The following is a 27,970-nucleotide window of genomic DNA, read 5'->3' as shown; positions in this document are numbered from 1 at the left end:
AAATTTGAGGTAGTTTGTTGTAATGGGAATTAAGAAACCAATACAACTAACTAAGTAATAGCATGGGTAAAATGCAACCATAGAAATACTCAAATAATTTTTAAAAGATCAGAAGAAGCAGAAAAAAAACAAAACAGATGGGAAAATACAAAAGCAAAAATATAAAAGTACAAAATAAAAATACCAAGACAGTAGATTTAAATCTAGTAATTATGTTAAATATAAAAGCTCTAAACAGAAATTATAAAGGGCAAAAATTGTACCATTGGGTAAGAAGGCTAATCCCAGCTATACGTTTTCTACTAGAAAACCACATTAAAGGAAAACATACAAAAAATAAAAGGATGGAAGAAAATATACCATGAACAGCAGAAATATGGAAGGGCTATAGTAATGTTAAACAAAATAGTCTTAAAAACAAATAATCTTAGCAGGGATTCTTAACAAACTCTCATAAAACACGAAACAAGATAGCATTTCCCAATACAAAATGCTGGCAAGAATGTAGAAGAGCGACTCACATTCATCACTAGTAGGAATGGTAAAGCCATTTTGTAAAATAGTTTAGCACTTGTACATAAAGTTACACTTACCATATGATTCATCAATTCTATTCCTAGGTATTCATTCAAGAGAAATGAAAACATGCTCTCTTTACCTGCATGTGAATGCTTCATGGTAGGTTTCGTAGGTACTGCCTTGTAGAATTCCTTAGTTGTATTAGTCTTCTATTCTTGCAGGAAGGAATTACAAATTCAGTGGCTTAAAACAACACCCACTTATTATCTCACAGTTCTGTAAGTCAGATGTCTGGGTGCTCTGTTCAGGGTCTGTAATGTTGAAATCAAGGTACTCACTGGGCTGGGCAGTTATCAGAAGGCTTGGGGGAAAATCTGCTTCCAAGTTAATCCAATCTGTTGGCAGAATCCAGTTCCTTGTGATTGTAGGTTTGAATTCCCCATTCTCTTGATAGAGGTCAGATGTCTGCTATCTGCTAACAAAGACCTCTCACATTTCTTCTCAGATGAACACCTCCACATTCAAAGCCATCAACGGTGCATGAAGTTTTCTTCATGTTTAGATTTTCTGCACTGCATGTCCATGACCAGTATGACAAAACTTTCTGCCTTTAAAGGGCTCATATGATCAGATTAAGCCAACCTGGACTCTTCTGCCTAGAATCCTCTTATCCTTATGGTCAACTGTGCCATTTAACAATCTAATGACAAGCCTGATCTTTTATCAAATGCACTGATTCTATTCACACCCAAATGGGAAGGAATTAAGGGCAAAGGTCACTCGGGTCATTCTTAGAATTCTGCCTACATATTATTCAAGAAGCAATAGATATTGTTCGAATATTTGTGAAAGAGCATTAATCTGACTTGGATAATTATATATATACATATATATATTTGCAATATATATAATATACATATAAATATTTGCTTCTCTTTGTGATGTTTTGATATTATACAGACATAGCTACTGGGCAAAGTAGAATGATCTGGTGATAGTTTTTAATTGTGGATGTTCAGGACCATATCAATGGCAAGATTTTGCTTTCCAGGTTTATTCCAAAGCAATTTCTTTGGCTGGATTTACAGCAAGTACTAATTTCTACATAAGCAGGACTGACCATATTTTTCTCTAGGAATGAAAGGAAAGATACAAAGCCATGAACCCAAATACTCAAGTAGTGATTTAAGAGGAAAATAAGTCTTGAGTTCAATCGCCAGAAATACATCTAACTCGAAAATGTGATGAAGAGGGGGAAGCAGATGAACTAAAATGGGACTCTGCAGGAATGTGATGTGGTCAGTAAATCCCGAAAGTATCATCAGCTCTCTTTTACACCACCTCTTTTAAAAATACCATTAAGGGATTAGTAAGCCTGTCTCTTCTGAAACCTTTAAATTTTGGCCATGGAAGTGTGGATTCTGACCCTTGTTTAAGAATTTAATGATCCAATACTAGCTGACTTGTTCTTGTTCTTGTTTTTCACTCCAATCTGGTCTCACTGAAGGGTCAAATGAGACACTATCTTTTTTTCCCCCCAATTTCATTTGGATATATATACCTACATCTATATCTATATCTGTATCTATCTATATCTATATTTGACATGCATTGCCTTAAATACTCCTAACACATTTGAAATCTAAGTAGTATTGTTCCCATTTGAAAGAGGAAGAAATGAGAGTTGGAATTAAAATCATCTTCTTTAAATGACACAAACAGAAAGAGCCAGAATCAGAAAAAAGGGGCATCTGAATTCAAAGCTTGTGCTCTTACCATTTTCCTCCATTACTTCTCATACAACACATATCATTAGGCCTCCTTGGAGTTTGCCCCTTTCCCAAATTCATATGGCCTTGACCTAAAGAATGCTTGCATCATTAGGTATAATCTTATGTATTTTACTTTGACCATGTGTGTAGCTTATGCTGCAATTTGGTTTTCTGCTTTAGTCTTAGCAATATGAATTTTTATTCTTGGTTTCCTATGATAAATAGTGTGATCCAGGTTATTGTGATCATTAAATAATATTTTTTTGGCTATTTGTTTATTGTGTTTATTTGTTCTTTTGTTGGGGGACCCCAAATCCAAAAAGTTAAGATCATCATACTGCTTTCTTCATGGCATGATAACATCATACCTCTGCATAGTTCCTAAACTGTTCGATGTCTTTTGAAGATTCCTTTATTTTATCTCTATTCCCTCCTCTCATTTCACCCCCTCCCTCCCCATTAGGCAACTATTCCAAGTGTTTGATGTCTTTTAAAAATTCATATTATGTCTTTTACATGTGGGTTGTTTTTGTGTATTTTAAAATACCTAAAAAGTTGTATAATATTCATCCAATTCTCTTTTACTCTTTTTCACTCAGTACTGTGTTTTTAAGATCTACTGATATTGTGTGAATCTCTTGACCATTGCCTCTAACTTCTGAAAAGTATTCTATAGTGTGCATTTTCCTTTGAGAAATACTTAGATTGCCATCAATTTCCCACTCCTGGAATTAATGCTGCAGTGAACATTCTCACACATTTACCTGCAGAGATGTGGGGTGGAGGTGAGGGATGAGCAAACTTTTCTGGACCATATGCTCGGGAGTGAGATTATTGGGTCATAGGTTACACATAACTCAGTCTGACAACAAACTTCAACCAGCAGTGGCCAAGAGTTCTTGTATCTCTGTACTCCCTCCAGCTCTTGGCATCAATCAGTTTTATATGATTTTGTAATTTTATGGATTTTAAAATTCTTTTTGTTTTTTTCTCTCTCTTTTTTCTTTTCTTTGAGTTAGTTATTAGTAATATAGATTTCTCCCTCTGGGATTTACCACATTGTAATCTTTGTCAATTTCTCTATTAATTTACTTCTTGATTTTCAAGAGTTCATTATGTATTCCAGATATTAATTCCTTATTTTTAGACATTGTAAATATTTTCTTCCAATATGTTATCTGCCTGTTAACTTTGTCAGTGACATTCTTTATTGAATAAAAATCTTTAATATTAATAAAAACAAACAGACCTTTTTCTCCTGTTGTTATGTGCTGTGGGGGATTGGTTACGAAGTCCTTTTCCAACCATAGATCACAAAGAAATTCTAATATATAAACTACTATTTATAATTTACCTTTCATATTTAGGCCCTTAATTCTTCTAAAGCTTATGTTTGTAGATATTGCTAAATGAAAAAACTGTTTTATAATTTTTCTACTTGGTGAGAAAGATTCCTTCTAATTCCCTTCTCATTTCTTTCTTCATCACTTTCTATCATATATCAAGTTCTTATATATGAATGAGTCTGTCTCCAATTTCTATTTACTTAAATATTAATATTTATATCTCCAAGCACCTTGAACAATCTCTATCACAGAGAATTATTTTAAAAGATTAGAATAAATGAATTTCGCTCATAGGATAGTGCTACTAAGAGTTTCTACTAAAATATTTTTTACATGTATATATCTCTGAAATTTAAATTTTAGGGAGATTTTTTAAAAACTTAGTCTATTTGAGGACATGTCTTGGATCTGTCACTGATAAGAAAAGGCAATGTTATTCAACATCCTAAAAGAGATGATCTGTAAAATTCCTTAGTACTCCAAAACTCAGTTTCTATGGTGGAAAGCTAAGGGAATTTGAATGAATGGGATAGAATGTGGGTATAGTGAAGGTTGAAAGTGTCCCACTCATGCTTTTAGAAGTGCTAGCATGAAATTCCATTTTTACTTTTAGACCCTACTCTTTGCTCTGGATTCTCACTAAAGCATTTTGCAATCCACAACTTTTCCTGGAAATTCATGGAATCCAGATTTCCTGCCTGATTGCCAAGACCTTCAATGTTACAACAATGGGAAATATTAGGTACCAGCGGATTGTATAGATTTTCAATTTGTAAAACCAGACAGCACATTTCTTTTTTTTTTTTTTTTAAGATTTTATTTATTTATTTGTCAGAGAGAGAGAGAGCACAAGCAGGGGGAATGGCAGGCAGAGGGAGAGGGAGAAGCAGGCTCCCCACTGAGCAGGGAGCCCGATGCGGGACTCCATCCCAGGACACTGAGATCATGACCTGGACTGAAGGCAGACGCTTAACCATCTGAGCCACCCAGGCACCCCTGGACAGCACATTTCTTAATCACATTCTTCATTGGAAGGTAATTTTGTTGCTTGCTGATAGCTATGTCATTATGTCAAACTGGACTGAAATATGACCAAAGAAGCACTAGCCATTTGTTTAGTGTGGGACTAGGGTGAAGAATCTATTTATATATCAAAATACACTTTGGGACAGCCTGGATATATCCTGGAAAGGAATAACATGTATAAATTTCTGGGTAGTGTGCTCTTAATTTGGATAATCTGATCTGCTCTGTATTCTCCTTGTCACCATAATATAAAGCTTAGGATTGTGTTTATCTGATAGTAACAGAAAATATTACTGCAGAGGCTTAATAAAGTAGGATGCTCAATTAATCAGGCAAAAAGAAATCAGGAGGCTATTCAGCTATATTGATTTAAATAAGGCCATCAATGACTCGCACTCTTTTTCCTTCTCTGTGGCTTTTGTCATAGGGGCAACATAGTGGATCCTGGACTTTTTTTTAATGAGCCTAATTATTGCAGATGAATTACCCTTATTAATATTTGAAGGTATGTTAACCTTTCTTTTTTTTTTTTAAGATTTTATTTATTTGCGAGAGAGAGAATGAGAGACAGAGAGTATGAGAGGGAAGAGGGTCAGAGGGAGAAGCAGACTCCCTGCCGAGCAGGGAGCCCGATGTGGGATTCGATCCCGGGACTCCAGGATCATGACCTGAGCCGAAGGCAGTCGCTTAACCAACTGAGCCACCCAGGCGCCCGTATGTTAACCTTTCAATCTGCCTTCTTAATATTGTAGAATCTTTAGAAATTCCTTTTAAAACATTATTTACCCATTTTTAATTATCTAGCCCTTTTTCTTATGAAAATTATGCAGTTGCTAAAATGTCCTTTTGAAATGTGTTGTGTAGTAATGATACGGATATATCTTGATCAATTTATTATTGCCCTAGATTTAAATGCTATGATTAAAATAAGACACTATAATTACATAATAATATATTTAGATAATGCATAATACCAAATAATGTATACTATATAAAAATATAATATTTGGTGAGGACTTATGATGTGGCTGGCAGCTTACATCAAGCAAATGCTTGGCACAGAATAATCCAGTTAATCTCACTTAAATTTCAGATATAAATACTAGTAATATCCCCATTTCCAACTGAGGAAATTGAATCTCAGAGAGAATAAGCACTTGCCTAATGTGACACAGCTAGTGAGTGGTTCTTCCGGAATTTGAATCTAGGCAGTGTGGCTCTAGACTCATGTTCTTCAAGCACCACATTACACAGCTATGCTTCTATAAATACAATTTGTTTCCATATGGCAATTTTTGCCAAGTTATATTATATGATTGTTTAATACTCAACTACTCAACTTGTAGTCACCAAGTCTCCAGATATTTTCTCTTATAACATTTAAAAAATACATACGTGCTTGTGGTGGAGACATTGTGACCTTTATCTGTGTGTGTGTGTGTGGTATTAAATCAATTTTATAACATACTAAGTGGTTCAGTTAAAGACCTTGAAATGCACATGGGTTCTAGGTTTTTGCCGAGTTTTACAATTACATTTATTTCTCTACATTAATCTAACTTCATCCATCTGAATTTTGGTTCACTTTTTACAGGATAAGTAAAGGCCTTGCAACAAAGAACACATAAGTCAGATGAAGCCTTTGATTATTATTCATTCCCATAAAATGTACAGATGTGGCCTTAATAATGTGTACTAAAAATTCTGATTTTTGTAAACCAAGAAATTTGGGACAGCCCAGTAAACTTGTTAGGAAGAATATCAACATCACAGTACCACTTAGGCAACAGCTCCCAAATCTACACTATTCAGCTTTAGAAAGTTCAAATTCACCGTATGTACTGTCATTTTAAAAAGCTATTGATATGTGAGCCACTCTTTTCAGTGTTGTTGGAGAGAAGACAAAAAATAAAGTTTTAATTCATATAACAGATGCAAAATATTTTATTTATAATTATCATGAATGTGCTTACCAGCCCATGGGTTAAGGACAATTTGACTGAAGAAGAAAAATAAAACCCATATAAGTTAATCATTGCTGAAAGCCTGAAAAATGATGAATTTTAGCAGTAGCTTTATTTGTAGTCAACAAGGAAATTAGATTATCCTTTTGCAGCAGAAGAGGTTACAATTTGTTATATCCCATTGACAGCCTTTAAAATATACAAACCTTTTACCTAACAAAGAGAACACATCTTTAAGAGAAATAAAATTACTTGATTTGTTTTATGAAACAATGGGTGTCATATCAGTATTAAACAACATAAAATATTGTTCTTTTGCTCTTGATTGGTGTTGTATCTATATTTTAGAAGAGTTGAAGAGTAATAAAAGATGTTTGCTTATAGTCATGCAACCAGAATCAAAGCCCTTCTCTTGGAGGCAATTGCTTAGGGAAGCATACTATGTTAAAAAATATTAGATATTCAATAAATACATAGAAACAAAAATTACAAGTAAAGAGGGTCTTAGAAACTGTCTACCACAGTGATTTTTTTTCAAGAAAAAAAATATCTTTTTTTATATTTTACCATATGTAAAACATAGTCATGAAACACTGCTCTCAAGGGATTCCTCAAAGAGGGTGCCCTAAGGTCTACCTGATGAGACCTCCACTTTCCCATCTGATAGCTCCTACCTTATTAGGTAACACTGGAACATAGTCTTAAATAATTAGTAATTCCACTATTTGACAGAACTAAGGAAGATGTTAGTTAGTGTAAGAATTCAAATTTACTTTTCCTGATTCCTGGATGAGTATTCCATCATCTGAAATGTTGCACTGAAGGTTAATGCTCAAGGATAGATGTTAGCAGAATGTAATTCTAGGCCAAATGGAAAAGATCTTTATATTACCTGTATTTTGGAATTATTGATGCTACTGTTCTGCTCCATTAGTAGGGATAATTGCTATATGACTGCACTGAGTCATTCTGAAAGCTATTGGATTCAATTGAATGCTAAATGCATTTTGCTACAAGTAATAGGTTTGTTTGGCACTGAAATAGCTATCAACAGCAAGTTCTGGTATCTTCAGAAATCATAAAACCAAACATGCATCTTCTTCAAACGCCTAGGATAGTTTAAGAAAAGCGTAACTGGAGAACCTGGATTCAGAGTAGATGGTCTTTTTAGGGGTAGTGAGATTAAGATTTTAGTTAAATTTTATTCCTAGTTATAAGTGAGAATCCATCTGATTGGCAAGTGTCATGGGCAAATGGCTACTCTCATCACACATTACTCTCACTCCCTTTTTATTCAATAAAAGTATGAAAGAAAATTTTATCGGGCGCCTGGGTGGCTCAGTCGGTTAAGTGACTGCCTTCGGCTCAGGTCATGATCCTGGAGTCCCGGGATCGAGTCCCGCATCGGGCTCCCTGCTCAGCGGGGAGTCTGCTTCTCCCTCTGACCCTCCTCCCTCTTGTGGTCTCTGTCTCTCATTCTCTCTCACAAATAAATAAATAATAAAATCTTTAAAAAAAAAAAAAAAGAAAGCAATTTTATCTAAGATGGTGCAATCCTATAATAATTTATGTAAATTTGAAATTCACATACAACATTAAACCCAGGCCTAAAACAATGTAACTGTGTTAACATTTAAAAACTCAGTGACACACACTTCTTCCAGGTTTTATTAATTTTCCTTTTATCAATAATTCTATGGAATCAAATCTGGAAATGTTATTATACTTGAATGGTAGTCCAGATGAAAGGAGCTCTCGTGTCTATAGTTGACTATATCTTTTCTCTTTTGCTTGGGTTACCATCTTTTTTCTGTCCCTCTTCAATTAGTCTAAATAGGACTTTCTCCACATTTGGAATCTCAGCCTCAAAGCCATCTCCCTACTTTGCAGAAGTGACCTGAGGCCCCCATCAATATTACCAAAAGCATAGAAAACTGTTTACTAAGTTCAGCCAAAGAGAATGAATTTAAATTCAAGGTGAGGTAAAAAATACTTGCAAATGTAGAGAAATAAACTAGTACATTAGGGGAAGGTCTCTGATTCTATTTTAATCTAAGTCTGACCTGAGTGTAGATTGACAGACACAGTTTAGGGGACACCTGGCTCTATTTCTTTCCTTTTTCCTATTTTCCTCTTTGATGTTTTTCCCATTTCTTTCCTTCTTTTCTTTTGTAAACATGTTGTTATTGGCCATAAGGTCAAAGGGCCTTCATGATGGTATAACTTCCTTCTAAGACCTTTTGTTCTATCGTAAGGTCTCTGATCCTGTTTTAATGTCTCAGATTCCTGGTGGGCTACTCATTCAGTTTCAATTTCTTAGATGATGATCTACTTCAAACTGTCAGAAAATTTACATAGGAGAAATGATTGATACGCTCTTACCCTACTGAATGATCAGACTGGCTCAGGTGGCCTATCTCCATTCACTTCTTAAAGTTCTTTTTGATTACTTTTTCCCTCAATACTCCAGAGAAAGGATTTTCAAGAATAATATCATTAAGGATTTACATATCCCCCCAAATTAGTAAGATTTACCACTTATTCATGTCAATGTCCCTGCACTTGGGGGCCAGCACAAAAAGAGTTTAGATGAGACTTTTCGATGACAAAAAACCATTCCCACTAAGAGGAAAAAAAAATTCATCTTTTCCCCAAAGCCATTGTTTTTCTATTAGTTCTTCTATTAGTTAAAATGATAATATTACTTTCAACTAAAGAGAGAGATCAATTCCCTGGAAATATCTATAAATGGAAAACACTGGAAAGAGAAGCATGTGCCATTGAGTTTTTTCCTGTTGATGAAGTATGTTGCTTTAAGGCTAGAAATGCCATGGATGCAAGTTTCAAATTTGTAAAGATTATAAAAAAACTAGAGTTCCTATACAGATTGAAACAAGTCTTTATTTTAATTTGAATTCCCTCAATAGTAGTCACATGTTATTTTCTTTTATTCAATTTATTTAAACTAAAAAAAAAAAATCAAAAACATTTCACCCATCTTCCCCTACCCTGCCCCAACCACCAATCTGTTCTCTGTATCTATGAGCTTCTAAAAAACAATACACACACACACACACACACACGTATTTGATTCTGTGTATAAGAGAGATCATAAAGGGGCACCTGGGTGGCTCAGTCAGGTAAGTGTCTGCCTTCTGCTCAGGTCATGATCCCAAGGGTCCTGGGATGGAGCCCCATGTCATTGGACTCCCTGCTCAGCAAGGAGCCTGCTTCTCCCTCTCTCTCTGCCCCCCTTCCCCCACTCATTCTCTGGGTCTCTCTCTCTTAAATAAATAAATAAATAAATAAATAAATAAATAAATAAATAAACTCTTTAAAAAGAGAGAGAGAGATCATACGGCATTTGTATTTCTGTCTCACATATTATCTTTTAATAGAATTAGTGGAGCCGACTCCCAAGTGCTGTGCTAGCCCCTAGTTTCTCCCTCCTCCAAACCATTCTGTATATAGTAATCAGAGTGGTCTTGCTAAAACAACAATGTTCTATTTAAGCCATTCAATGACTCTGAGATGATTCTTAACTGGGGGGCATACCTGGCCTCACTGCCACCTTCCCTCTGCTTTGCATTCCAGTGACAAGTCTACTTCCTCAATTACACCATGTTACTCATCCCCAAACCTTTACATGGGTACTTCTCTCTCCCTAGAATGATTTTACCCATCCACCTCCTCCAAATAACCTCCCTATCCCTACATAATTAAGTTTCCATCATGCTTGTAAGTAAACACATCTCTCCTCTTCATGTCTACCTATCTGGCCCAAGTGCACAGTCCTGTCCAGTTCACTGAACCTACTGGACCTCATTGGACCTACTGGGAACAACTTTGTCCCTGGAACTGCACTGGGGGAGGGAAGGGACAGGGCACTGTGCATGCAGAGCTCCAAACTCAAACGACCATTTCCAGAGGCTGAGGGGGGGGGGAAAGAAATCCTTAAAGATTAACATATGCCTACAAATTCCTGAGAAATACCTGTGGTAGGAATCTATGAATAGAGCCAAACATGAGAAATAGAAGCATTTGCTAACCTTGCCTCAGAAACAAATCTTCATCCTAAGACAAGAAATTAGATATAACATTTATTGAAAATGAGCACATTTTCTATGCGATTTTCCTTAAAAAACTCCAGATGGATTTGGAATTGGAATTACAGTTAATGCCACATAAGCATTCCTAATGTTGTCAGCTCCACTGGGATGAAGTGTCTCACCCCAACCCCTCAGATGGTCAATTATGACTTCAATCCTCTTGAAAGCTCCCTTAAGACTCCATCGTTACCTAATGTCAATTGTTCAATTACAAATCAGGTTTCAAATGTCTCCAAATTCTGCACATTGACGAGGTAAGTGGAAAAAAATTTGAAAGATGGAGAAGGACCAGATCAATTTGGACTTTCATTAAGCTACATATAATTAACACAGAACAGATGCTTCCCAATTAATTGTGCTGGCTTCAGACACAGGAAAATCTTTACTGATTTGTCTTGGACAGAACTTAGCAGGGGGAAAAAGCTAGTAGAATCAACATATATTTTAAATAATATGTAATAATATTACCATTATCTTAAAATATTTACTTGCCCCTATGCATTTCATGGAATTAAGTGCTACATAAAGTTATTTAAACAGAGGCAGGCACTTCATTCTAATAATTTAAGATCTAAAACACAGGATACTGATAAGGTCATATGAATAATAAAAAAATACTAAGTTAGGGGCACCTGAGTGGCTCAGTTGTTAAGCATCTGCCTTCGGCTCAGGTCATGATCCCAGGGTCCTGGGATAGAGCCCCGCATCGGGCTCCCTGCTGGGCGGGGAGCCTGCTTCTCCCTCTCCCACTCCCCCTGCTTGTGTTCCCTCTCTTGCTGTGTCTCTCTCTGTCAAATAAATAAATAAAATCTTAAAAAAAAACCTCAGTTAAATATGAAGCAAAATCTATCCATCTAAACAAAGAGCACCTTATCTATCTATCTATCTATCTATCTATCTATCTATCTATCTATCTCTCAACTACTTTATGTATAAATCTTTATTATTTATCCCTAAGTCTAAGTGCAAAATACTATAGGGCATTCACAAAATACTAGTACAGAAATAAAATTTGAACACCATAGAAAATATCACACACACATTTTCTCATAGTAAATAGAAAGGGTCCCACATAGTCCCGGAAAAAACACCATCTACTAGAAAATTAGACCAAGGCTTTGTCTAAACAATTCCAAAGGTAATATAAATTTTAAAAGAGCAATACGGTTATGCGTATGGGGTCATTATCATGCCCAATATATTAAGTTTCTAGTTTAAAAAAATTAAAAAGATTTGTCCTTTCCAGCCTTTAAAAAACCATGATGTTTTAGAATTTTTATCTGTATATTTATAAATGCCAAATGTGATATTAATTACTTTTGTAATAAGGACATAAACATATTTCATTTTTAAAAACAATGATACTTTCATTTCCTGGGTTAGTATGTGTTCATTAGAGATGATGCAAATATTTTTCATGTGAAGAAAACAGAAAAAAACGGTAAGAATGGAAATTTAATTGGAAAGTTGGACAAAAGATGTACAATTTATCCATCTCTACAAGCACATACACACACAAAGTAGTCTAATGTGTGCCAAAATATTAATAGTAGATACATCAATATGGTAGGAATTAAGGTTTATTTTGATGATCGGTATTTTCAGAATTTTCTATAATTCAGTTCTGGCCTAGCACACAAGATCTACAGAGTTAGATTTTTTGTGATTTGATTTTAAGTTCTATCATTTACTAGATGCCTGACATTAAGTTACATAAACTAGCAAAGCCTCAGTGTCACTATTTATAAAATACTGACAATGGTCCCTACTATTTATAAAATGCTGATAATGGTCCCTACTATTTATAAAATACTGACAATGGTCTCACCAACAGTACTGTTGCAGGCATCTAACTGTATGAGAAAATCCAAGAAAAAAAATACTTACCGAAGTGTTTAGTGCTTAGCACAAACTATTTTAGTTATGGTGATGATGACAATATAGATTACAAAGAAGATATAATTAACTTTATAATGACAATAGGTATGATTATAAAGAGGATTTGACTATCATAAGGACCAACAAAATTGACTTTCAAAAATACTAGAATTAGGGCGCCGGGGTGGCTCAGTTCATTAAGCGACTGCCTTCAGCTCAGGTCATGATCCTGGAGTCCCTGGATCGAGTCCCGCATCGGGCTCCCTGCTCGGCAGGGAGTCTGCTTCTCTCTCTGACCCTAACCCCTCTCATGTGCTCTCTCTCGTTCTCTCTCTCTCAAATAAATAAATAAAATCTTAAAAAAAATTTTAAAAAAATACTAGAATTAGGGATGCCTGGGTGGCTCAGTCAGTTGGGCGTCTGCCTTCGGCTCAGGTCATGATCCCAGGGTCCTGGGATCAGCCCCATATCGGGCTCCCTGCTCAGGGAGGAGCCTGCTTCTCCCTCTGCCTGCCGCTCCCCCTGCTTGTGCACGTGCTCATTCTCTCTCTGTCGCTGACAAATAAATAAACAAAATCTTTATAAAAAAAATACTAGAATTGGGCGCCTGGGTGGCTCAGTTGGTTGAGCGACTGCCTTCGGCTCAGGTCATGATCCTGCAGTCCCAGGATCGAGTCCCGCGTTGGGCTCCCTGCCCAGCAGGGAGTCTGCTTCTCCCTCTGACCCTTCCCCCTCTCATGCTCTCTCTCTCTATCTCATTCTCTCTCTCAAATAAATAAATAAAATCTTTAAAAAAAAATACTAGAATTAGATGATTTCTGCTTGATCAATTAGTCTATTGGAAATATTTAGTAGCCAATATATGTTCATCAAATAATCAATCAATAATTACAACCACCGGGGCCTGGGTGGCTCAGTCGTTAAGCATCTGCCTTCGGCTCAGGTCATGATCCCAGGGTCCTGAGATGGAGCCCTGCATCAGGCTCCCTGCTCCGCGGGAAGCCTGCTTCTCCCTCTCCCACTCCCCCTGCTTGTGTTCCCTCTCTCACTGTGTCTCTCTCTGTCAAATAAATAAATAAAATCTTTAAAAATAATAATAATAATTCCAATCACCAACAGAATGCCATTAAAAGACATTTAGCAAAATGCCAATGTAAAACAAGCACCTCTAAAGTAGTAACACACATAGAACTTGATTCTTATTATATTGCTAAGTTTTAAGAGCTCTTACTATCCCACTCTAGGCTCGGCTCTTCTATTCCTTAGCACCTATAAGGCTGAACCACGGGCTTATTTACATTAAGCATACAAAAATGTTGAATCCTGGACGTAAAAATTTCTTCTTAGAAACTTTTATATTAAAGTTGGAGACTGATTTTTTTTTTACCAGTCTTACCTATCATTAAGGTAAGATAATGCAAAACAGCGTTTGTTCATTATTTAATAATTCCTTATTAAGCATTCACTATATGCCACCTATTATGCTGGGCAGAGTAGGGAAGGAAAACATAGACCTCATTCTCACAGATACCAGACTTTAATGTGAAATACATAGCAAAGAGAAAAATCATAGCACAGTGTGCTATATTATGGAAAGGGAGGTACAGACTGCCCTATGAGGAGTCCCTGGATCTGGGAAGGGGACATAGAAGACTTTCCTGGAGGAATTGATGTTTAAGTTCAGACCTGAAGAATTAGTTGAAATTAATAAGTGAAGAAAGAGAAAGATAAAATAATATGTGCATATGCCCTGAAAAGACAGGGCATAGTATGTTCTGGAAACTGAAATATAGCATAGCTAAAGAAGAGTGTGGTAAAAATCAGCTGAAGAAGTTAGCAAGGGGCAGACACAACAGCAAACCCCCATTATAAGGGATAGCTCCATAATATTGTACATATATCATGTGATGTCCTCTGAAAATACCCACTGAAGATGAGCTCAAAGTCAAAATCCCAAATCACGGGAAGAATGAAGTATAAAAAGTTTTAGAGACAATGAAGTTTATGGTTTATCATTGCATACATATATACATATGTCAGTTAGGGCTCTAGTAAGAAAAAGAATTCACCCCAGATGCTTCAAATGGCTAGGGTTAAGTGAACCAACAAGTTATGATAAAGCACCCAGTTGCTTAGCAACAATAGGATGGCATTGCATCCTAATAGCTAAGGAGACAGAAGGAGGAAATAGAGTATCAGTAGCTTAGTAGGAATTGTAACTCAGGAGAAGAGGCCATGTAGCAGATATTGTTGTTATGGACTAAACAGATAAGTTCATCTGGAGATATGTCAAAACTAGGGAGAGAGTAGGGAGTAGAGAGTAGGGAGGAAATACCCTGACCTCTGTCTTTTCCTACCTGCTTGATTTCCTACCAGGACATCTCATTGTCTAAAACCAAGTAGAAGCCAGTTGACAAAGGAGCCTGGGGGATACAATCTACAGAGGACAGCAACCTGGGGCACGGGTCAGGCAGGAACGGAGGAACATGGACATGGTGTGAAGGTGGGGACAATAAGAGAATAACCATCATTCACATATAGTAAATTACTTTTTCAAAAAGGATGTTAAGTTTGCAAACCAGTTTTAGAAAGACATTACCACTTTTGGAGAACTAAGAAAAGAGACTGGCTTGTTGAGCAAGGAAAAGAGATCCAGCACACATGCAGGGATGAAAGAAGAAATGTTTATATTTTTGTTCACCGAAATGAAATTGGATGAGAATGTGTTATGGTGCAGCTTTCTATGGCTAACTCTAATGTCTCCTTCTTAAGAAAATTTGGGAAAAATATAGCAAAATGGTAGCATTTGTTAAATCTGGGTGTGAAAAATTGGTGCTTGGTTTTTGTACTTTTTATACTTCCCTGTATGAATAAAGTAGCTTGTAATTTTTTTTTTTTTTAAAGAAAGCATTCTGCTAGTTTATCTTGCTTAACTCCCTCAGACTAGTGGATTCCAAATTTTGATGGATCACAGATCCCTTTGAGAAACTGAATAAAGGTACTTTTTTCTTCTCTACAACACCTTGCCTAACCCAACAGAGACACACACTGAATACAAAAGTTCACAAATATTTATATTTCAGAGAATTCATTGACCAGCCCATTTCTGAGCAGCCTTTGGGTCCATATAGCCCAGAAACATTAGATAAGCCCCTAGTATCCCAGTGGACACCTTTAAAACAAGGCTAAATAAAGACCTTCAGTGTGTTATAAAACACTTTGATGAAAGAAGGTTGATTGTTGAACTGACTAAAATACTTAAAAATACCTGGTAATATAAAAAAGCATGATTGACTATGTCCATTCATACATTAAGGATACAGATATATTGTGAAACTTTCTAAGATCTAATGTAAGTAAAGAAATCTCAAAAGAAAGTATGTTTTTGTAGATAGGAAATATGTGAGAAAGATTTGTTCTAGTTTTTCTTCCTGTGTCTCAGACCAGGGAAACAATATCACCACTTTTCTACCTCAGCACTGAGGTAAACAAAGGAAAGGATATGGATGTTTCTGCCCATTGTGGGCAAAAACCCAGAATGAGCCTGTGTCTGAACAAGATTTGGAAATAAGAGGTGTGTGGCAGAGGAAGATAATGGATACAAATATAGTAATTAGACAAATAATAGAAAGTAGAATGTCTGACCATGGTGAAAAGGTCATGGATTTAGTTGTTTTCAAAGGGCATACATAAGAATGAATGCCTGAAGACAGGTCTCATACCTGTCAATAGAGTGCATAGAAGGTAGAAAGCATGTAGGATACAAACATCATGAAAAAAAATCCAGAACAATGCTAAGATTCATGTGTATGTAATAGACAGTAACATTCTTCAGCCCCATCTTGCTGAATTTCGAACTTCTGAGCCCATGGAAGGATGACTGACACATCACTTACTTTGGTAAATGAAATTTCTTTTGGTGTTGTATTATTTAATTCAAAGTAAAAAATTGTAGATTTTCTTTTTTTCTTCTAAAAAGTTTATAGTTTATTTTTACATTTGGGTCATTTTGAGCTAATTTTGTATAATGTGTGAGGTATAGGGCAATAATCCTTTTTTTGCATATTAACGTACAACTGTTCCAGCATCATTTGTTGGATTGTCTTCTCTCTATTAAATTGCCTTTGAATCTTTTTCAAATCTGTTGAATATTCTCCTGGGCTTTCTATTCTGTTCTATTGATTGACGTATCTCTCTTTTCACCAACACCAGTGTCTTGATTACTATAGTTTTATAGTAGTTCTTGAAATCAGTCTGTGTGGCCCCTTCATTTTTTTTTCAAAATATTCTGACTTTTCTAATTCTTTTACCTGTCCATATGCATTTTAGAATCAGCTTGTTAATATCCACAAAAAGATCATCTAAAATTTTGGTTGAGATTATGCTGAATCTATAGATCAAATTGGGAGAATTGACATCTTGATGGTTTTGAGTCTTCCAATCCATGAACACATTATATCTCTCCATTTATTTAGGTCATCTTTGATTACTTTTATCAATTTTTTGTAGTTTCCAGCATACATATACTGCAGATATTTTTTATAATTATATCTATTTAATTTTACTTGATACTATCATAAATTACATGATATATATAGGATACATATATCACAACATAATATATAATAGTGTATATATTATATACAATGTGTATAATGTATAACATATATAGTTAAAATTCTCTAATCCACTTATTTCTCACTAATGCATAGAAATATAATTGATCTTTGTATGTTGATTTTGCATTCAAAGTAATGCCAAAGTAATTTGTTAGTTCTAGGAACAATTTTGTAGATATATAGGGATTCTCTATGTAGTTAATTAAGTCCTCTATGAATAAAATGTTTTCTTATTTTCCAATCTATGTACTTTTCTTCTTATCTTATTACACAGGATAGAACTTCCAGTATAATGTTAAATAGGAGTAGTGAGAGAGGACATTTGCCCTCTTCACAATATTAAGGAGAAAACATTGTCTTTCCATTAAGTATGTTACCTACATATACATTTGTAAATGCCTTTATCAGGTTAAAGAAGTTCTCTTCTATTCCTCATTTGCTGAAAGTTTTCATCAGGAATGGATGTAGAATATTGACAAATGTATTCTTTTGCATCTACTTAGATCATTGAATGGTTTTCTTTCCTTAGTTAATATGGTGAATTACATTGATTTTTGGATGTTGAACCTCTCTTGCATTCCTTGAATGAATTTCATTTGATCATGATGTATTATTCTTTTATAGGATGATATCTTTATTTATAGAATAATAATATTTATGCTGGAAATAGATTTTATAATTTTTTTAAAGAAAGCATTCTGCTAGTTTATCTTGCTTAACTCTATAGTTTTATTCCTTGTAATATTTTTATCTTGTTTTGGTATTAGGGCAATGGTCTCATAAAATGAATTTGGAAGCACTCTCTTCTCTCCTATTTTCTGGATGAGATTATGAGATTCTTCCTTAAATGTTTGGTACAATTCACAAGTAAAACTATTGGGGCCAGGAGTTTTATTTTTTTGTGAGGTTTTCAAATACAACTACAAATTGAATTCCTGTGGTAGATATAGGGCTACTCAGCTTATATATTTTATCTTGAGCGGGTTTTAATAATTTGTCTTTCAAGAAATCGTTTCATTTCATCTAACTTGTCAAATTTATGGGCATAAAATTATTAATTGCATTCTTTATCTTTTTAGTGTTAGAGTCTGCAGTGATAACCTCTCTTTCATTCCTAACATTGGTAATCTGTGTCTTCTGTTTTTGTTTTGCTCTTCATGGTCAGTCTCACCAGATAATCCATTTAATGGTTTTTTGGTGGGTTTTTTTTTTGTTTTTTTTTAGAATCAGCTTTTGTTTCACTAGTTTCCTGTTTATAACTTCATTGAATTTTTTAGTATTTTCTTTTTCTTTGCTTTAGATTCCTCATTTTTCCCTGGTTACAGTCAAACTGATACAGCATGGTCCAAGGCTCCTGCAATAAATCACACTGCTCCAGAAAGTATATGGCATGACCAAAGACCCCAGGTATACACAGAAATCTTTATCAAGCAGGATAGCCCAAGGATTTAGATTTTATCTCTCAGGATCTGATCAAGGGCCAGTTTCTTTTCAGGGTTTTTTTGTTCAGGGTTTGAACACCCAAACTGGCCAAGTTAACCCTTTATGTAAAACAACATTTCTTTTTTCTCCGGATACCATCAAGATTTTTTTCTCCTTTATATTCATCACTTTATATAAAATATGCTTAGATTTGTGTTGTTTTATTTTATGTATTTATCCCACTTAGTGCTCTTTAACCTTGGATCTACACTCTGTGGTTTGTCTTAAATTTGTAAAATTCTTGGTCATTATTTTTTCAAATATTTCTTCTGTATGTCTGTCTCTTTTTCTTCTGGGATACCTATTATGAATGTTCTAGAATGTGTGAGTTTGCTTACTAGATACCAATTATGAATGTTTTAGGATGTGTGAGTTTGTTTACACACACATGCAGTTTGAGTGATATTTATTGGACTATCTTCACATTCACCGATTCTTTCTTCACCTTTTTTTTTTTTTTTAAAGATTGTATTTATTTATTTGAGAGAGAGACAGTACAAGCAGGGGGAGTGGCAGACGGAGAGGGAGAAGCAGGCTCTCCACCAAGGAGGGAGCTCAACATGGGGCTTGATCCAAGACCCTGGGATCATGACCTGAGCTGAAGGCAGACAGTTAACCAACTGAGCCACCCAGGGGCCCCTATTTCTTCACCTGTCTTGAATTTTCTTTTGAGGCTATTTAAAGCATTCTTCATCCCTGTTACTATGTTATTTATTTCATTTCACTTTCATTTGATTCTTAGAGTTCTCATCTCTCTCCTGAAATTACTAATCAAATCTTACATTTTATCTACCTTTTCAATAAGAGTTTTTGACATATTAATCATACTAATTTATGTTCCCAGTCATGTAGTTTCAATATCTGTGCCATATCCAGGTTACATTTAGTCTCCTCTAATTGTCTTTTTTCCCTTGCCTATTTATACGCTTTTCATATTTTTGTTGTTGTTGTTGAAAGTCAGACATCTTATGAAGGATAGTCGACCTGCAATAAATATATTCTATGCCTGAGCAAATTTTTCCTTCTGCTAAGTCTTTCTTCAAGGAGATTGAATTAATGTAGCTAGGAATTGGGCTGGATTTGAGAATAGTTGTAGCTGTGGTTCCCCTGAGTGCAACATGGGCTTTAGATTCCTAAATAAATATCTTGTGTTTATGATGGGCTTGTTTTACCAGCACAATAAGTGTTTGATTATGGTTTTTAGGTCTTCTTTTCACATTCTGGTTCAGAGTTCTCTTCACATGGTGTTGGTCCTCTCCTTACCTTCTTCCAGCAATACTCTGCTTTTACTTGTTATTCAAATGTGTTAAATTGGTGATGAGAATTATAGAGGATGAGTAGTCTTATTATTTTGAATAAACCTCAGTTTTAGGGTGTGAACTTCTTGGTTCTACTGCCTATGCTCTGTCTTTATTTATGGGATCCACTCATAATCCTGCCCTTCCCAAAAGCAGGGAAGCGTTTTTATTTTTTAGTTTTAATTTAGTTTTTATTTTTAGTTTTAATTTTAATTCCAGTTAGTTAATATACAGGGTTATATTAGTTTCAGGTGTACAATATAGTGATTCAACACTTCTATACATAACCCTGTTATCATCATAACAAGTAAACTCCATAATTCCCATCACCTACTTAATCCATTTTACCAACACCTCCCTTCTGGTAACCATCAATTTGTTCACTACAGTTAATAGTTTGTTTCTTGATTTGTCTCCCTCTCTCTCTTTTTTCCCCTTTGCTTGTTTGTTTTGTTTCTTAAATTCCACATATAAGTGAAATCATAGGTACTTGTCTTTTTCTGACTGACTCATTTTGCTTAGCATTATACTCTCTATCTCCATGCATGTTGTTGTATATGAAAAGATTTCATTCTTTTTTATGGCTGAATAATATTTCATTGTATATAGATACCACATCTTCTTTATCCATTCACCAATCAGTGGACACATGGACTGCTTCCATATCTTGGCTATTGTAAATAATGCTGCTTTAAACATGAGGGTGCATGTATCCCTTTGAATTAGTGTTTCTGTATTCTTTGGGTAAATACCCAGTAGTACAACTGCTAGGTCATAAGGTAGTTCTATTTTTAACTTTTTGAGTAACCTCCACTGTTTTCCACAGTGGCTGCACCAGTTTGCATTCCCACCAACAGTGCATGAGTGTTCCTTTTTCTCCATATCCTCGCCAACACCTGTTGTTTCTTGTGTTGTTGATTTTAGCCATCTGACAGGTGTGAGGTGCTATCTCATTGTAGTTTTGATTTGCATTTCCCTGATGATAAGTGATGATGAGCATCTTTTCATGTGTCTGTTGGCCATCTGTATGTCTTCTTTGGAGAAATGTCTGTTCATGTCTTCTGCCCATTTTTTAATTGGATTGTTGGGTTTTTTAGTGTTGAGTTGTATCAGTTCTTTACATATTTTGGTTACTAACCCTTTATTGGATATGTTATTTGCAAATATCTTCTCCCATTCCATAGTTGTCTTTTAGTTTTATTGATTGCTTCCTTCATTGTGCAGAGGCATCCTATTTTGATGTAGTCCCAAATAGTTTATTTTTTGCTTTTATTTCCCTTGCCTCAGAGATACATCTAGAAAGAAGATGCTATAGGCAAATGTCAAAGAACTTACTACCTGTGTTCTTTTCCAGGATTTTTATGGATTCAGGTCTCACATTTAGGTCTTTATTCCATTTTGAATTTATTTTTATGTATGGTGTAAGTTTCATTCTTTTGAATGTCACTGTCCAGTTTTCCTAGTCCCATTTGTTGAAGAGACAGTCTTTTTCCCATTGGATATTCTTTCCTGCTTTGTCAAATATTAATTGTGGGTTTATTTCTGGATTTTCTAATCTGTTCCATTAACTTATATGTTCATTTTTGTGTCAGTACCATACTGTTTTGGTTATTACAGCTTTGTAATAAAACTTGAAGTCCAGAATTGTGATGCCTCTGTCTTTGCTTTTGCTTTTCAAGATCAGTTTCGCAATTCAGGCTCTTTTGTGGTTCCATATATATTTTAGGACTGTTTGTTCTAGTTCTGTGAATAATGCTGCTGGTATTTTGATAGGAATTGCATTAAATGTGTAGACTGCCTTGGGTAGTATAGACATTTTAGCAGTATTTGTTTTTCCAATCCATGAGCATGGAATGTATTTCCATTTTTGTGTATCACCTTCAACTTCTTTTTTTTTTTTTTAAAGATTTTATTTATTTATTTGAGAGAGAGAATGAGATAGAGAGCATGAGAGGGGGGAGGGTCAGAGAGAGAGGCAGACTCCCTGCCGAGCAGGGAGCCTGACATGGGACTCGATCCCGGGACTCCAGGATCATGACCCGAGCCGAAGGCAGTCGCTTAACCAACTGAGCCACCCAGGCGCCCCACCTTCAACTTCTTTTATCAATGTTTTATAATTTTCAGAGTACAGGTCTTTCACCTCTTTGGTTAAGTTTATTCCTGAGTATCTTATTATTTTGGATACAATTGTAAATAGGATTGTTTTCTTAATTTCTCTTTCTGCTACTTCATTTTGGTGTATAGAAATGCAACAGATATACATTGACTTTGTATCCTGTGACTTGACTGAATTTGTTTATCAGTTCTAGCACTTTTTTTGGTGGGGTCTTTCAGGTTTTATGTATGTAGTATGTCATCTGCAAATAGCGAAAATTTTACTTGTTCCTTACCAATTTGGATGCCTTTTATTTCTTTTTGTTGTCTGATTGCTGTGGCTAAGACTTCCAGTACTATGCTGGATAAAAGTGGTGAGGGTGTTTATCTTTGTCTTATTCCTGACCTTAGGGGGGAAAACTCTTTTTCTCCATTAAGGATCATGTTAGCTGTGTTTTTTTCACATATAGTTTTTATTATGTTGAGGATTGTTCCCTCTAAACCTACTTTGTTGAGGGTTTTTATTAGGAATGGATGTTGTATTTCATCAAATGCTTTTTCTGCATCTATTGAAATAATCATGTGGTTCTTATCCTTTCTCTTATTGACGTGATGTATCATGTTGATTTATTTGCAAATATTTAACCACCCATGCCATCCAAGAATGAATCCCACTTGATCGTGGTGAATGATTTTTTTGATGTATTGTTGGATTTGGTTTGCTAGTATTTTGTTGAGAACTTTTGCATCTGTGTCCATGAGGGATATTAGCTTGTAGTTCTCCTTTTTAGTGGTGTCTTTATCTGCTTTTGGTATCAGGATAATGCTGGCCTCATAGAATGACTTTGGAAGTTTTCCTACCTTTTCTATTTTTTGGGATCATTTGAGAAGAACAGCTGTTAACTCTTTAAATGTTTGGTAGAATTCACCTGTGAAGCCATCTGGTCCTGGACTTTTGTTTGGAGTTTTTTTTCATTACTGATTCAGTTTCTCTGCTGGTTATCAGTCTGTTCATATTTTATGTTTCTTCCTGTTTCAGTTTTGATAATTTATATGTTTCTAGGAATTTATTCATTTCTTCTAGGTTGTCCAGTTTGTTGGCATACAGTTTTTCATAATCTCTTATGATTGTATCTCTTTGGTATTAGTTGTTATTTCTCCTCTCTAGTTGTGATTTTGAGTCCTCTTTCTTTTTTTCTTGATAAATCCGGCTAGAGGTTTAACAATTTTATTGATTTTTTTTCAAAGAACAAGTGCCTGGTTTCATTGATCTATTCTATTGGGGTTTATTTCTGCTCTAATCTTTTTTCTTCCTTCTGCTGGTTTTGTTTGTTGTTCTTTCTCTAGCTCTTTTAGGTGTAAGGTTAGCTTGTTTATTTGAGTTTTTTGGTTTTTTTTTTTGCTTCTTGAGATAGATCTGTATTGCTATAAACTTTCCTCTTAGAACTGCTTTTGTTGCATCCCAGAGGTTTTGGACTGTTATGCTTTTATTTCAATTTGTTTCCATGTACTTTTTCATTTCTTCTTTTATTTCCTGATTGTTTGGTAGCATATTGTTTAGCCTCCCTGTATTTGTGGTCTTTCCAGATTTTTTTTTCTTGTAGTTGACTTCTATCCCAGCTATAAGTTTTGACCAATGTCCGAACTGCAGCAATGCTTGTTGCTATTACCTGACATATTAAGGCTTTTGTTCTGTAGTAGAAATATGACAAAAGGTTCCAGTCGAAGTTTGTTTCCTTTTTTCACAGCTGCTGTTACCTTTCCCTAGTCTGTGACACAACAGATGATTCTTATATCTCACTCCAGTCTTTACTGTAAGTGCTTTGTGTGTTTTATGAAGGAAGACCCCACAGGAAGATGCAGACTCCCCCAGTGTCTATGGATCCCAGGGTTTGACACTGCCTCGTCAGCTTGACTTTTACTTTTATCTATTTGTCAGTTATTGTAGCTGAACTCTTAGCAGGTTTTGACTGTTTCTACCCTAGCTTAGTGTGTACTTGCACGATTTCTCCTCAGACTTGGGATCAGTTAGTTGCTGTGCAACATCAGTTGTCTAATGGCTTAAAAAAAGTTATGATTTTGACATTAGTCTGACTAGTTTTTATTGTAATCTTGAGAGAAAACCTCCTTCCAGCTTTCTGTGTCTTGGCAATGAGCCATAAATGAGGCCAGTGAAATATTAGCTGAAGTGAAATATTAGCAAGTGTTTAGTTGCTGGTACTTGACCTTCCAGCCTACTCTGATTCTGCTGTAGTGATCTTGGAAGCATGCATTTGTATAAATGAGCCATTAATATGAAGGAAAGACAGCTGCCCTGGAGAATTTTCTGTATTCATAATAGGCACTGTGAGTAAGAAAACTTTGTTTAAACCCACAGATATTGTGAAGTTATCTATCACAGCAGCAACATTTAGCATGACCTGACTAATACAGCATTTAAACTAGGATGTCTGAGGTGATGACAGAGGCACAAATAGAACAGAGGCAGAGACAAAGATACATGTGTAACATACAGGAGGAAAGAAAACACATAGGCCTTGGGAACTTTTTTTAGGAACATGGGAATCTAGGGAAGAAGCAGGAATCCAATTATTAGAAATCAATGTGTCAGGCAAAGACTAATAGAGTTAATGAAATAATTATAGAGATTTAGTTACAGTAAAACTGCAGGCAAGGTCAAAACACATTGCCTAGAAAATAGTAACAAGGTAAGAACAAGCCACTCAGCAAAACTGACTCAGTGTGAGTAGTGAGTTATTGAGTTCCTCCTGATTCTCAGCATCTTGGACAGATCTCTTTCTAGAGTGGTTTAATTGGACCCAGCATCTAGGACCACAAGGATATACCATAAGATGCCAAATAATTGTTATAACCTAAAACATGACTAAGAGCCTCTGTTGGAGGAAAAGTCCCTTCAATGACAGAATATATCATCTTAATCAAAGTGCCATCATGAACTTCTCCTTCTGTGGCAAACAGCTTGAATGCTAAGACACTACCACCCACATCCATATGTCTCAGTGTATGCTCTGCCAAGATATCTGCTTGCCATTTGCTCTGTCTCTACAATGCCAAACACCCAGGTGAAAAGTGAAAGATTCAGTCAGTGTTTCTAAACATCCAGATGTTTGGCACCAACTAAGTAAAATATCTGGATGCATGACAGAGTTTCTCACTTTTTCATCTGGCTGTTTGGCGTCACATAACACAAACCATTGATTGTATAAATGCTTAGGACTAAGAAAATATAGAACATTGTCACAAATTAGCACTTGTTTTTTTCTAAAGTTTTGAGAATGTTAGCCTCGAAATGGGGTTTAGAGGACTTCTAATGTAACTTTCCTCAAAATGTATTTGTGGTGTCTCTGTAAGCAAACCAAGGGAACTCCAGAAAAACCTTTTTGGTATCTGGAAAGATTAACCTCTGCTCTCAAGTTTTAGGTTATAAGCATGCACACAATTTCATTCAAAAAATGCTTGTTGGGTGATTCCTCTGATCCAGGCCCTGAGGTAAAAAAAAATGACTAATAAGATATGTTCTCAAGGAGCTTACCTCAGTCTAGTAGAGGGGAGAAGTAAGACAGTGACAAGGAAAATGGAGAGAAAGGGACTGTTTAGAGTGATCTTTGCAAATCAGAAGTAACCTTGTCAACAGTGAAATCTTGTTTAAAAAAAAAAAAAGACTGAGTCAAGAGGACTTGATGACAGAGAAAATAATCTACCAGTGCTCGAACATCTCTTAGTACTAGGCATATGGTAAGTACAAAAACAATTTTCCCCCCATTTAATCTGCGTAAAACTCAATATATAGGCATTGTTATTCCTATCTTATGGCCTTTGTAGAGGGATTAGGTGACACCTCCAGCATCATACCATTAGACAATGCAGAGGATGGTTTGCAAAACAACCTTTTGCTCCTGCATTTCTTTCACTGAATTGCTTTGCCTCCCTTCAAATTTCTTTAACAAAGCTTAAGTCCTCAGTAGCTTAATCTTGTCATCCCAGGGGATGATCAGAACCTGAAGAAGGCTTGGATCCTGATACACTTAGATTCTGCAAATGGAATATAGATGACAAGAAAGACAAACCAGCCAAAAGAAAGTAATAATACATAAAAAGAATGACTGACACTAAAAGGTGAGAGAAAACTCAGCCTTCAACATTAGAAAACCAGAGAAAATGGAATAGGCAAGAGACAGAGCTACTCAGCTAGAACTGGTTGTTTCCTAACCAAAAGAACCCATTGCCCATCTTTAGGGTGTCAGATAAAAACAGCTCTGTACTTAGATAAGAAAGATTTTATTCAAAGAGACTACTGCAATAGGGAAAATGTTCCAATCTTTAGGTCTGCAAGGGTCTCAAAAATCAGCATATGTTAGCCATACCTCAACAAAGTGATTTAAAAAGAAACCAAAAAGAAAATAAAAAGCTTTTCTTTTATAGGGAGGGGTCACTGGACTAGCAGGAACTCTTAAAGGGACTAGCAGGAATTGAGCAAGTGATAACATGATAGAGGAGGTCTGATGGGAAACATTTCTGGCTGTGGTCATCTGATTCTCAAGATGAGCTGTTAAAGGGAGATGTTCTGCATTTTAGTGCTTGCTCAGACTTGGAGGCCAACCAGAGTTTTGGGGTCTTGGGGAGAAGAGAAGTCAAGTTTGGTCAAGTCAAGGCAGAGGGTAAGAAATGGGCAAGTGTAAATACATGGTCAGGAGCCATCTGTAGTATTGACCTCTGAAGGAATCATTATTTTATCTGCCATATTTTACTGTATGTGCCTTTCTTCGCACCTTGCAGGTTCATTCATGCCTCTTTTTAAATGCTGCTATGATTACAAAACCCTGTTATTAATTATAACACGTAGGATCCTAGTTGCCCAAACCTGACCTCACCCTACTGCTGAACCAAATTTCCTTGGATAGAGACATAACAGATCCACCCAACTCTGAGCCCTTCTCTGCCCCATTACAAAAGGTGGGCCAAGGCTGGCTGTTGGATTCCCATGAAGTTGATTTTTTTGGTGACTAAGCCTTTGGCACAGGAGGCCTTGCTGGATTGCATTTCCTGGATTTCAGTTTGAGCTGGAACATTCCTCAGATTTACTCATTTTGGTCCTGCTGGAGCAACTTTTTGAAGTGGAAATTCTGAATCCTTATCTGGTCTCTTATGAGACTCAATGACCCACTCCTCAATTCCTTGGAAAGCTTTATTTAGAATGCAAATGATTTCAGAGTATACAGTGGTTTATTGTCTCTTCATGTTTCTGGTAAGAGATATGTGGGTTTTTTGACCACGTGGAATCTTGCTTTAAGCACCCCCAGTTTGATGTAATCTAGGACCTTTACAGCTGATAAAAACAAATCTCAACTGCACTAGCAGTTTTTAAAACCAAGACTGTAGACATTAAGTAAAAGTTCAGTTATTAAAATGCACATTTTATTCTGCAATATGAGTGAAGTGAAAGATGAAACAAAGCTTGTAGATTTCCTTTTATTTTGCTGTTTCTTTTTTGTTGTATTTTAGAGGAGTTACAAAAAGACAATAAACTACATGAAGAATAGTTTATGATCTCTTTAATGTGCCTCCTCCTTTTCCATCCTGAGGATATTTCTTTACATTTTCTCCTCATTTCTAGCTTTTACCATGATAATTATTAATTGTAATCCAAAATTTCTCTTATACAGATTGAATTACATCCCCAAAGAAGGCAAGATGGTTTCGAGGGACTGCATCAGTTAAATCATTTTGGATTAATGCTGTTCTTACAAGTGCAATATGCAAGTTATAATGAAACACAGGGGGGTCTGGATAATTTACTGCAGTATACCAAAGGCCCTCATATATATCCCAGAGGTGAAGGCTT

The sequence above is a fragment of the Mirounga angustirostris genome, unplaced genomic scaffold (genome assembly GCF_029215605.1).
Source record: "Mirounga angustirostris isolate CCGP_5_RB_7025 unplaced genomic scaffold, mMirAng1.0.hap1 SCAF_15, whole genome shotgun sequence".
NCBI lineage: Eukaryota > Metazoa > Chordata > Mammalia > Carnivora > Phocidae > Mirounga > Mirounga angustirostris.
This window is presented reverse-complemented; position numbering follows the sequence as displayed.